Raw genomic sequence first — 12,070 nt, 5'->3', positions numbered from 1 at the left:
TATTTTCAAGCACCTTCTGCTTTAGGCCCTGCAAAGCCCCTGAGGCAAAGAAATGCAAGGGCCTAGTCAGAACTGATAGAAAAATGTAGAGCACAAAACATAGTGAACTCTCATTCTTTCTGATTTTTCCTTAGCAGAGAAAGTAAAACATAAATGAATTTTCTAGTAAATTATCCTGCCACATAGTATTAGTGAAGCACAGTGTTTTCTGCACATCTTCCTTGAATTTTGTCTGTTTGTGAATAATTTACCAAGAGGGATTCATTAGTAGTTTTCTTTCTGTTTTGTAGTTTTTAATAAAGATAGGGCATTTTGATTTTTATTTTGATCTGTTGGATTTAAATTACAATATGGATGCTTTAGCATGTGAAAATCAATTTGAAATACATTTAAATGTAGTGAGATTCTTGGATGAAAGGGACTAGATAAATACTGATTCTTTCCAAGACCAATAGGCACTTGAGTATCTGCTGTGATTTTTAAAATGCCTCCTGTCCTCCTCATTAATCTCTCTGGAATTCTGCATGCTCTTCTCCACTAATCTGTTTTGTAGTGTCATCTTAATTTACATTTGCTATTGCTAAAGGTGTTCTCTAGGAAGGAGTGATAAATCACACATATATTCTTTAATTTATCATCCTCATTATTCAACACGAGTTTACTCACTCGATTTCTGACAGATGGAATTTGTTCTAATGCTTCTAATTCAAAACTGGCCAAATAGGCCACAGCATAATAACTGCATCGTTTCTGTGAAACCCACATCAGGCATATGTCTGATCCTTGTTTCTCCAAAGGGAAGAGTCTTTTATGGTATGTGTCATCCTTATTTATAGAAGAGCTTCTTGGGAGGTCATGACACAATGGATAATCTCTTCTTCATCACTGAGGGATGTTTTGAAACCTAAGCCATCCTTCAAAACTGTGATTCTTAAAGATGCATGCTTAAAAGGCAGTGCATCATAATTCTGGGAGACCTGCAAAGATCAGGCAACCCATCTTGTCTAACTTCAACCTTTCATTATTACTAGGTACTTAAGCATTCTAACTCTTTCATTAGGCATATAAGCTGAGATTCAGGTAAATATATAATGTGCTGCATAGAAGAACTCGGCTTTAAGTTGAGATCCCTTTGTTTTGTATTGTACAGAATTTAATTCCAAGAAGTAAATTCAACTCAGTAAAGCCACATCATCTGAAAAGCCTGTATCTCCTCTAATCAACTGAAGATAAATGCATTTGCCAATGTAAATGTTGGTATATGTTCCTTTTTCTTTAGTGTTTAATCTTGAGCAGCAAACTAGATATAATTTTGTATTGTTGCATAAGATGTATTATGGGGAGTTCATCATATTTCAATTTTCTTTATCATTTAAGTTAAACTCTAATTAGAGAAAACAAAATTATTTTCAGCACTTTTAGCCTTTAGGTACAGTGGATAATAAAAAATGTTCTTTTTCTAAATTCCTTTAATTTAATCATCCAATACTATATATGGGCATGACTATTTTTTTTTTTTAAAGATTTTATTTATTTATTTGACAGAGAGAAATCACAAGTACACTGAGAGGCAGGCAGAGAGAGAGAGAGAAGGAAGCAGGCTCCCTGCTGAGCAGAGAGCCCGATGCGGGACTCGATCCCAGGACCCTGAGATCATGACCTGAGCCGAAGGCAGCAGCTTAACCCACTGAGCCACCCAGGCGCCCTGGGCATGACTATTTAAATACATAAGCATTTAAAAAATTGTACTATTTAAATTCTAAAACTATTTCAAGAAGGACTATTCATAGATAGTCCATCTACAAATACTACAAAGAGTACATAAAAATATTTTAAAAGGGCATGAATGTAAGTATCTGATAAACTTATCTATTTTGATGCTTTTTGGAACAGACTTATTTGTGTCAAAATTCAAATGGTGACAAGGGAGAATTCTTAGTCTTCCAGAATTCAAGGCTTCCCAAATAAGAGCTACAAGAAATAGGAGATGTAAAGATTGAGAAGATAGAAGGAGAGGATTTTTGCTGATAACTTTAAATTCAGTGCTCTCCAACTAGCAGAAGAGCATGTTACCAAATCCCAAGTTCAACTGCCCGTCACTCAAAAGGCCAATATTTAAGAGACGACTGTTGATCAGAAAGGAAGATGGGCTTCTGAATAAAGCCAATCTTTGTCCAAAAGCCAGCTCTGAGGTTCTGCCTAGCCAAGAGGGTTTTAAAGGAACTGTTGTGGGGGCGGGGGTTGTCGATCAGTGAGGAGGTGCAGTGACCTGAAACACTTCCAGATTCTGTGTAGATTTAATGGTGTCTATTTTCAGCTTTCAGTCCTTGAAAGGATTGTGCAAGAGATCTAATTCCTCTTCTGTGATATGTGAGGGCTTTCTATTCTCTTAAAAAGGAATGCAAGGTTTATAGATACACAAGGAAAGTAAGGAAATCAATCATATAAACTTAAGAGCACCTATTAAAGATCACCATGATGGTTATGAAGATCAAGGGGGCCTTAACTCCCCACTGTCAATTTTACCATTCTGTATCTATTAAAGATGAAGATCCATCTTCTGTAGCTTCTTTGTGATGATATAGGGCATAGTCAGTACATTGGTATGGAATATGTTAATGTGGATGTGAAGCATTCTTTATGCACAGCCAATGGGAGTTGCTTGCAGTTTTTTTACACGTTGTAATGAGTTTAATTCCTATGTATACACATAGCATCACTAACGTAAGGGTGTCCTAATTTTAGAATGCCTTATAACGTGGACCTGAGTCCTGAGGGTATCTGGAAGAAGAAGTTTGTGAACCAAGCCTATCCTTCCTGGAATAGGGGGTGTGTGTGGCCATTGAGGGTTTGCTGCAGCCATGTGCCTTGCTGTCTGATTTTATCAACATTGGTTTCCACCTCTGATGAGGTACTGATGATAGATGTACAGCAAGGCAAATTAACAACACAAACACCCCCTTGCTTGCTAGGATATAGTCTCAGGCCATACGGTTATCCAGGATGACTTTAACATGAGAACCTAATTATTTTTCTAAGGTAGCCAAATATTTGGCAGTTTCATTAACCCCAATGGTTAGAGTTTGAGACAAACCGAGAAGCACATATTGGTGGGCAGCATGGCCCACCATGGAAAAGAAACATTCATTCCCATCAAGGACATTGCCTAGGAGGTCACAGGTCAGTCTGGGAAATAATTTTAGGGAGGCCAGTTGAATGTTTGGCTGTGTTAGTAGGACGGAGGGAGAAGGAGATCGCCAGGATGACCAGAAGACACTGTTTTGGGGAAAAGATTTTATTATAAGTCTGTGGCCCAGATAATTTGCAAATAAAGACAAACCCAGTTTAACCACAAAGACAAAAGGTGGAGTCCTCCTCAGATCTTCATGAGAATCAGTTCACCAACAGAGCAGTTCATTCCATCCAATCTCTCTGCCCATCTGAACCTGGCTATGGATATTGTCCATAGCTGGAAGGAAAGAGACTGCCATTTACACATAGGGAGTTGCTCCCTTTTGAGAGGTGGTTTCATATGATATCTAATCGGGGAATACATGTCTGTTTTCCCTCCTTTGAAGAAAACCTCCTTTAGTACAGTATTTGGAGGAACTGTGATACATCAGGATGCCTCATGATCATTTTGAGAGAATCTAGCTATTCTAACCAAATGCATTGTTGTCTGGCCTTTACTGATTAGAAACTGATTGCCTTTAGGGATTTCTGAGGTGTTAAAAATGGGGTGGACCATGCATCTATTGGATGACCAATCAGGCAATTAGCAAGCCCATGAAATTTTAGTCAAATTCTGAATTACCCGTACTAGCACATTGTTTTTCCAACCTTGGGAGAAGACATGGTTAATATAGACCACAAAATGAACATAGCTGTCATGAATTTCATTTCCTAAAGAGGTGTTTTAAATCCTGAATAAGATAGCTTTCCCAGTGTGTATGTGGGGGGGTGGGGTTGGGAAATCAGTGGCTTCTTTGTCATCAGTAAATGGAGCCCTCTTCACTCTGGTATAGTGTATCCATACTTTATGCCTACAAGTTTTAAAGAGGTATGAGGGGTTAGTAAGGCGTCATAAGGCCCCACCCATTTCTTAGCCACCTCTTGATTAGGTCTTTGATTTTTCTAGGGCTTTAATAGTACTCTATCTCCAGGCTAAAATGTTGTTGTGATTCATTTGAAGAATACGTAGATGTGGAGAGGGCAAATTTGTGCAAAATAGTTAATATTTGATTCAAATGTTGTAAGAAATGTTTAATCCTATTTTCATTTTCTAAGTCTAAAAGTCCAAGGCCTGCAAGGGTCTTGCATATATAATCTGAAAAGGGCTTAATTTTAGCCCACTTTTGTAGACAACCCAAATGCAGAGCAGGAAGATAGGTACAAACTTATCCCATTTCAGATTAGTTTCTTGATAGATTTTGACCAAAGTCTTTTTCATCGTACGACTCATGTTTTCCCATTTTCCTGTTGATTGAGGTCTCCATGAAGCATGTAATTTCCATGTGATCTGTAAAGCAGCACTTACTTTCTGTACAACATCACATAGAAAGGCAGATTCATTATCACTCTGAATAGTGTTGGCTAAACAAAACCTAGGAATAACTTCCTTTAGCAAGAATCTTAACATAGCTGAAGCTTTTTCTGTTTGGGTGGGGAAAACTTTAACCCCTCCAAAAAAGATACGTACAAATACTAGTAAATACTTAGGACTCCCAGTAGTCGTAGGCATTTGGGTAAAGTTTATCTGCCGGTCCTCAATAAGACATTCCAATTTATAATGTATCCTTTGGCCTGGTGGGTATCTTTCATTGTTTGGATTATTATTTGCACATATAGGGCATCTCTGGGTGACTGTAGGACCATTTTCTGTAGATAGGGCCCCATCAAATGAGGCCTAATAAAATCCAATAATGCATTCCTCCAGGAGTATTATCCTTCATGCAGATGCTTTAAGACTAGATATGCTATTCAGGTAATAGGTAATACTACCTATTCAGATAATAGCATTATCCCATGATAATTCATCTTTAGTGAAGTAGTGGGATCTGCTGGAGTAAAGCCCCATTTTCTTATGCTCACTCTTTATCTCATTACCTATACTGGAGTTTAAAGGCAGAGAGATCCACTTGAAGAGTCAGGGCTGAAATGAAATGTGAATGTTTGGCAACATTTCTGGCTGTTTCATTTGCCAACTGGTTACCTCTTATTGAGAATTCCCCTCTTGTGCCCTGGGCAATGCATAATTGCTACTTCACCAGGAAGATAGCTTCTAATAATTGCAGGATTTCTTGCAAATTTTTAATATTATTGTTGTGAGAGGTCAGTAATCCCCTTTCCAAATTGCTCCATGTGCATGAGTTATCAAAAAGCATATTTGAGTCTGCATATATATTCACCTTTTCCCCTTGTGAGAACTCAGGGGCCTGTGTGAGAACAATCATTTCTGCCTTTTGTGAGGAGGAGTCTGGAGAAAGAGCATGTGCTTTTATTGCCTGAACCAATGTGACCACCACATATCTGGATCACTGCTTGCCATTGTCCTCTTAGATACTACCATCCATAAATAATCCACACTCTGGTGCAGGTCGTGGTTGGTTGAGGAGGTCTGGCTGGTTAGAATATACTGCATCAATTATCTTAACATATTCATGCCACTTGAAGTGTTGTTTAAGTTATCAGGCAGCAGGGTTGTCAGATTCAATGCTGCTGTTGTCTGTAAAGTCACAGCTCGTTCTTTTTGCCATTAGCCAATATCCCCCCTCTGTTCTAAATGGGTTAATACTTGATGAGGCACATACACCATCATGTCTTGCCCAAGTGTTAACTTTTTTGCTTTTAATAGTATGTCATAGGCAATTGCAACAGCTATCAAACAGGGGAGCTATCCTTTGGCTATGGGTTCTAATTTCTGAGAGAAATAGGCCACCAGTTGTTGAGTATCCTCAAACATTTGTATTAGGATGACGTTGCTTTTCATATGTATAGCTTAAAGAGCTTTCTAGGGTTTGGTAATCCTAGAACTAGGGCAGTTGCTAATTTGTCCCTCATGGCCTCAAATGACAATTAATATTCTTTTTTTTTTAAAGATTTTATTTATTTATTTGACAGACAGAGATCACAAGTAGGCAGAAAGAGAGGGGAGGAAGCAGGCTCTCCACTGAGCAGAGAGCCCGATGCGGGGCTCAATGCCAGGACTCTGGGATCATGACCTGAGCTGAAGGCAGAGGCTTTAACCCACTGAGCCACCCAGATGCCCTGACAATTAATATTCCATAGTCTAATTCAAAGGCTGTGAATCCAATTCTCTTAAGGCTTCATATAAAGGGTTGAATATCAAACTATAATTTGGAATCCAGATCTGACAAAAACCAGCCTTTCTCTAAATCTTAGGGTTGTCATTGTTTTCTGAGGGTTTTTAGAGATGTAACTGCTTATTTTCTATCAACGAGGATGCATTATCCCTAACATGGCCAAAAGCCAAGACAATCTCCTATTGACAAATTTGGCCCACATGAGGTGATATTTTATACCCACAATCTGCCAAATGACTTAAAATCACAATAGTATTATCTAGACAAAGTTCATAAGTGGGACTAGAAATGAAGAAATCATCTACATATTATAACGAAACCCCATCAGTTAATTCTACCATTCTCAGATCCTTTGCCACGAGTTCACCCAAACTCATGGGGGATTTTTAAATCCTTGTGGTAACAACACCCAATAGTTTTGGGAGGTGATTCTGGTTTCTGGGTCCTACCATTCAAAGATAAACAACGATTGAGTCTTTGATACTATAGGAATGCAGAAAAAGACATCCTTTTAGATCTAACACAGGGAACCATTCATAATCATCAGTTAGCAGCAGGTATATATCTTATACAATCTCATTAATGGCCCACAAATCTTATATAAAATGGTACTCATGAGTATGTTTTTGTTTTTGTTTTGTTTTGTTATTGGCACGATTGTAGTATCATGGCCAGCAACAAGGTCAAATAAAGCCATCTTTCAAGAATTTCTACAAGACTGGCTTTGTACCTTCCAGGGCTTTCGTTAAAGGATACTGCCTTTTGGGGCGCCTGCATGGCTCAGTGGGTTAAAGCCTCTGCCTTCGGCTCAGGTCATTGAACTCAGGGTCCTGGGATCAAGCCCCGCATCGGGCTCTCTGCTCAGCAGGGAGCCTGCTTCCTCCTCTCTCTCTCTCTGTCTGCCTTTCTGCCTACTTGTGATCTCTGTCAAATAAATAAATAAAATCTTAAAAAAAAAAAAAAAAGGATACTGCCTTTTGCTAGGGATGACAACCTCTTCTTTCAGTTCTATTTATGTCGGTGTCACATGTTTTGCCCTCCATGACACTCCACTGCCCAAACCACTTTACTCACTTGCTTATTGATTTCAGGAGGGCATGGCTCTCCTTCTGGTATCTTAACCTGAGTAAGAACAGCTTATAACTGAAGCATCTTACCTGGATGGACCTGCCTTTGTAGGTGCAGCTTCTTTGAAGAGAAAGTTATCTGAGTATTTAGTTTACAAAGCAAGTCTTGTCCAAGCAGTGGGACAGGGCATTCTGGCATAGAAGGAAAACTATGACTCAAAGAAAAATCACCATTCCAGTAGCTGTAGGAAAGGTCATTGTTTTGTTTGACCTGAGACCCCCAACTACAGAGACTGTCTTCTGGGCATTTTGTGTCAATTTAGTATTCAAGACACTATGTGTGGCCCTTGTCTCCACTAAGAAGTCCATCAACTGATTCCCCTGACATTTGTAGCTGGAGCTCTTAGAGGGAAATGGTCATTGGATCAGCAAGATTGTAAGGAGCTTCTTCACTTACCATCTTCCTCTCTTTCTGTCATTTCTTTATGCCTTGTCTTTCCTTCCTGTATTTGTTTTCCTTTCATATTCAGGCAGTTCCCTTTCTAATTCCCTCCTTTTTTGCAGTGGTGGTACTCGTTCTTACCAATATCTCCTTTCTTATTTCCTAGATCTCAGTTACTTTTCTTTTTCCCATCCCTGCCTTACACAGTTTCCACAAAGACTATGGCCTGTTGAGCCCTTCTCCTTCATGTGCAATAAATACTTCATAGGCTATATTAATGAGCTATTATGGTTTCATTCCTACCACCCCTCTCTCCTTTTGGAGCTTTCTCCTTATATCAGGTACACTCTGCCCTACGAATGTCATGTTTACCATGTGGACATTTCCCGGAGCCTCTGGGTCTGAATCTACACATTTCCAATAAGCTCAATAAATCCTTTATAATCAGGCTGGAGTTTTAGTTGCATCTTATCTCAATTCTTGACTCTTATTCAAACTGCAGTGTTTTGGCACCCTTTACTTAAACCTGGCATTGGGCTTTCACATTTGCTTTAGCCAATACTAGCCATCTTTCATCTGTGGTTAACATGATATTCAATAAAGACTGTATATCCACCCAGGCAGACCCAGTGGGTTGTAAAAATGTCAGAAGAGTTCCACCATCATTTGGGAGTCTCTCAAGGAGGTTGGCATTTTTTTAATTCATTAAGTCTGAAGTTGAAAAAGGAATATATATCCAAAAATATCTGGGATGCTGACCTTGAGCATCAATGCCCTAAACTGGGTTTTGCCTTAAGGATATTGCCTAGCCATCACAGTGGGTGCTACCCGTCCAGACTGAGTGTCCTGTCAGGTCTTAGGGAGAAACCTAATCCTATGTTCTAGGATTTCTTCACTCCATCCCATAGGAAACCCCAAAAAGAGGATGAAGTAGAGCTAAGAGCTCTGGCAGAGGATATGATAAACATATATTTGCCATACATTCTCCTTCTTTCATTTGTATCATCAGGAAAATTTGGGGGGTTTTCTCCTTGTCTCTGCACCATTAACTTACATTGTGTTCCTGGACAGGATCTTCATTATGTAAAGATATGAAGGCCTGAACATGGGCTATCTCATCCTCCTTTTCTGCCCTTTGACAAAACCATTTTAATTGTAAAATGGTGTTTAAAGATCCATTTAGGGGCCACCTCTCATCTGATTCTAAATAGTACATCAGTCAGGGAGTATTACAATAGAATATCACCTTTTCCTTAGTCATGGATTCCTGACTATATTATTTCCATTGATTCAGAATCCAACCCCATACACTGGTCAACAGGATAAAGATAGAACCTCCCATTACCCAACGATGAAAAACATCGACACACATACACACACTAAAGACAGATCTGCCCCAAATCCTAAAGGAATTGACTATTATTCAAGTGTTCTTAGTTTCTTCCAAATGTTGAGCCTCTTCCAAAATGGAAATCACAGACAACAAAAGCAAAACTACCTACACTTCACAAAAGAGAAACTATGTTGGTATGCACTTTCAACAAACTTACCCAGGCTGGAAGCTTGTCTGCTTGCCTCAAATGCTCTTTTCCTTTCCATTCAATTCAAAAAGCAAATATTGGTCATCAACAGGGAATTTCCTCAAGAAAAAAGGAGCCTGGGCAGCTGCAGGGCCGGATTCCTCAGATACCCTCCCAATCCAACTAGCCCTGTGCAGCTAACATCCTGTGATCATCCAAGTTACTAACCCAGGAAATGAACAAGTAAGCCCAGGAGTCCTGTCCCAGACAACTGCTCTGGCTTCCCAGGGGAACTGGATGCTACAGGGGCATGGGCTCCTGGCTGACTTGTCAAATAATCTGTTACCAAATCCCAAATTTGGCTGCCCATTGCTCAAAAAGCCAATACTCAAGAGATGACTGTTGATTGGAAAGGAATATGAACTTTATTCAGGAGGTTGGCCACCTGCAGAGAATGCACACTCTAGTCCAAAAAGCCAGTTCTGTGGTTTCTGCTTAGCCAAAAGGGCTTTAAAGGAATGGGGGTCATTGATCAGTGAGGGGGCGCGGTGGCCTGAAGCATCTCCTGATTCCATGTAGATTCAGTGGTACTTATTTACAGCTCTACGTGCTTGAAAAGGATGTGCAACAGGTCTGATTCCTGTTCTGTGATGGGCCAGAGCTTTCTGTTCTCCCCCTAGAAAGGAAAGTGAGATTTTCAGAAACACAAGGAGAGTTAGGAAATCAATCACATGAACTTAAGAACACTTATTAAAAATCACCATGCTAGTCATGAAGATCAAAGCACCCTCGGGCAATGCAAAACATTTATTAAAAACCTGATGCTCATATTTTGCCATATGTTCTTATAATTAAATATATCAGATATAATTTAGTAATGTAATTTTATGTTATTTAAGCTAAACAAATGAATTTTGATATACAAAGACATTTAATAACTATGTATTATTCATACTATATTTTCCCTTTGTTTTCCTCTTCTTTCTCAATTTTCCCCCCAAAAAGAGGGACTAAATTATGTGGAAGGACTACAATTGACAACAACAACAAATACACTACCACACTTTTTTTTTTTTTATAAACATATAATATATTTTTATCCCCAGGGGTACAGGTCTGTGAATCGCCAGGTTTACACACTTCACAGCACTCACCAAAGCACATACCCTCCCCAATGTCCATAACCCCACCCCCCTCTACTTACTTTTCTTTTTTATTTATTTATTTGTCAGAGATCACAAGTAGGCAGAGAGGCGGGCAGAGAGAGGGAACAGGAAGCAGGCTCCCTGCCGAGCAGAGAGCCTGACACGGAACTCGATTCCAGGACCCTGAGATCACGACCTGAGCCCAAGGCAGAGGCTTAACTCACTGAGCCACCCAGGTGCCCCACACTATCATACTTTAATTTTCATGATTTCAAATAATCACAGATGGCAAGTTATCAAAAAGCAAATCTAATCAAATAAAACCTTCGACCCACTAAGGCCAAAATAATACATGAGTAAAAGATAACCAGAAATATATGTGTTTTACAAGATGCAATGGTTTTTGCATGTTAAAATGAACAATAAAATTATGTGGGCAAGCAGAAGTACAGCCAAGTAGAAAACATGTGATTGAAGGAAATGACTAGTTATATTAAAGCTCTCATGATCTTTTAAAAAAAATATCCCATGCTGAAAAAAATTATGATTTTGCATAGTCATAAGAATAAGGCTACATCTCTGTTTACAATTAATGTAAGTATCCTCTACCTCCTCTTCCTGCTTCACACAGTTACCCATATTCAAACTGTTCTGAAAGCTTGGGAGTTCTTAATTCTTTTTTTGCATTGATTTTTAGTTTGAGTTTAATCAAAGAGATAATCCTTCTTTAAGAGGAAGTATGAAATCTTCTGAGGTAAAGAAATGCTCATTCTCACATCTCTTGAATATTTATGCAAACTAGCTTTTTTAATGTGGTAGTCAAAGCACCAGATACATTGTAAAGAAATATTTGGATATGAGATGTTAAATCATGAAAAATTTTGTTTAACATTTTGATCTTAAGACTAATCTATTCATAGTGTAATTTTTTTTTCAAATACTCTCAGATATACAAAAATCTAATGAGAATTACTTGAATGTATGGTATTTTAAAATAAGTATGTTTCAAAGTATTTGGTTACATTAACTGTAATAATGAAATCTCCTGAATTAAACTTAACAGGTAAGTTTCAAACTCTGTGATAATTTGTCACAATTTCCTATTGGTAAAAGTGAGTCCATTATAATTAGTCATATGTTAATTAAGTCAAATCAGTACATAGTTACTCTCAGCAACAATCACATGTTAGTAATTAGTAAAATCTTTTCAAAATTGCATTTCTCATCCCTACCCAATTCTTCCTGCTAAATGGTTTGAGAATTTTTGGTGTTCCTTTCATTTTTATTCCTGCTTAAAAAGTACAAAGATTTAATTTATATAACTTTTCACTATGTATTAAAATATACTAAACTTATGTCTTGGGAAAATAAATTAGTTTTTAGATATTTTGAAGCAATTATGTCAGCGCAAGTTATAAGAAACAAATTATAGTTGGCACAACAAAGAAATAATTATTTAACATCAGGGAAATACAAATCAAAACCACAATGAGATATCACCTCACACCAGTCAGAATGGCTAAAATCAACAAGTCAGGAAATGACAGATGCTGGCGAGGATGCGGAGAAAGGG

Source organism: Mustela nigripes, chromosome 15 (genome assembly GCF_022355385.1).
Source record: "Mustela nigripes isolate SB6536 chromosome 15, MUSNIG.SB6536, whole genome shotgun sequence".
NCBI lineage: Eukaryota > Metazoa > Chordata > Mammalia > Carnivora > Mustelidae > Mustela > Mustela nigripes.
Note: the sequence above shows the minus strand (reverse complement) of the source record.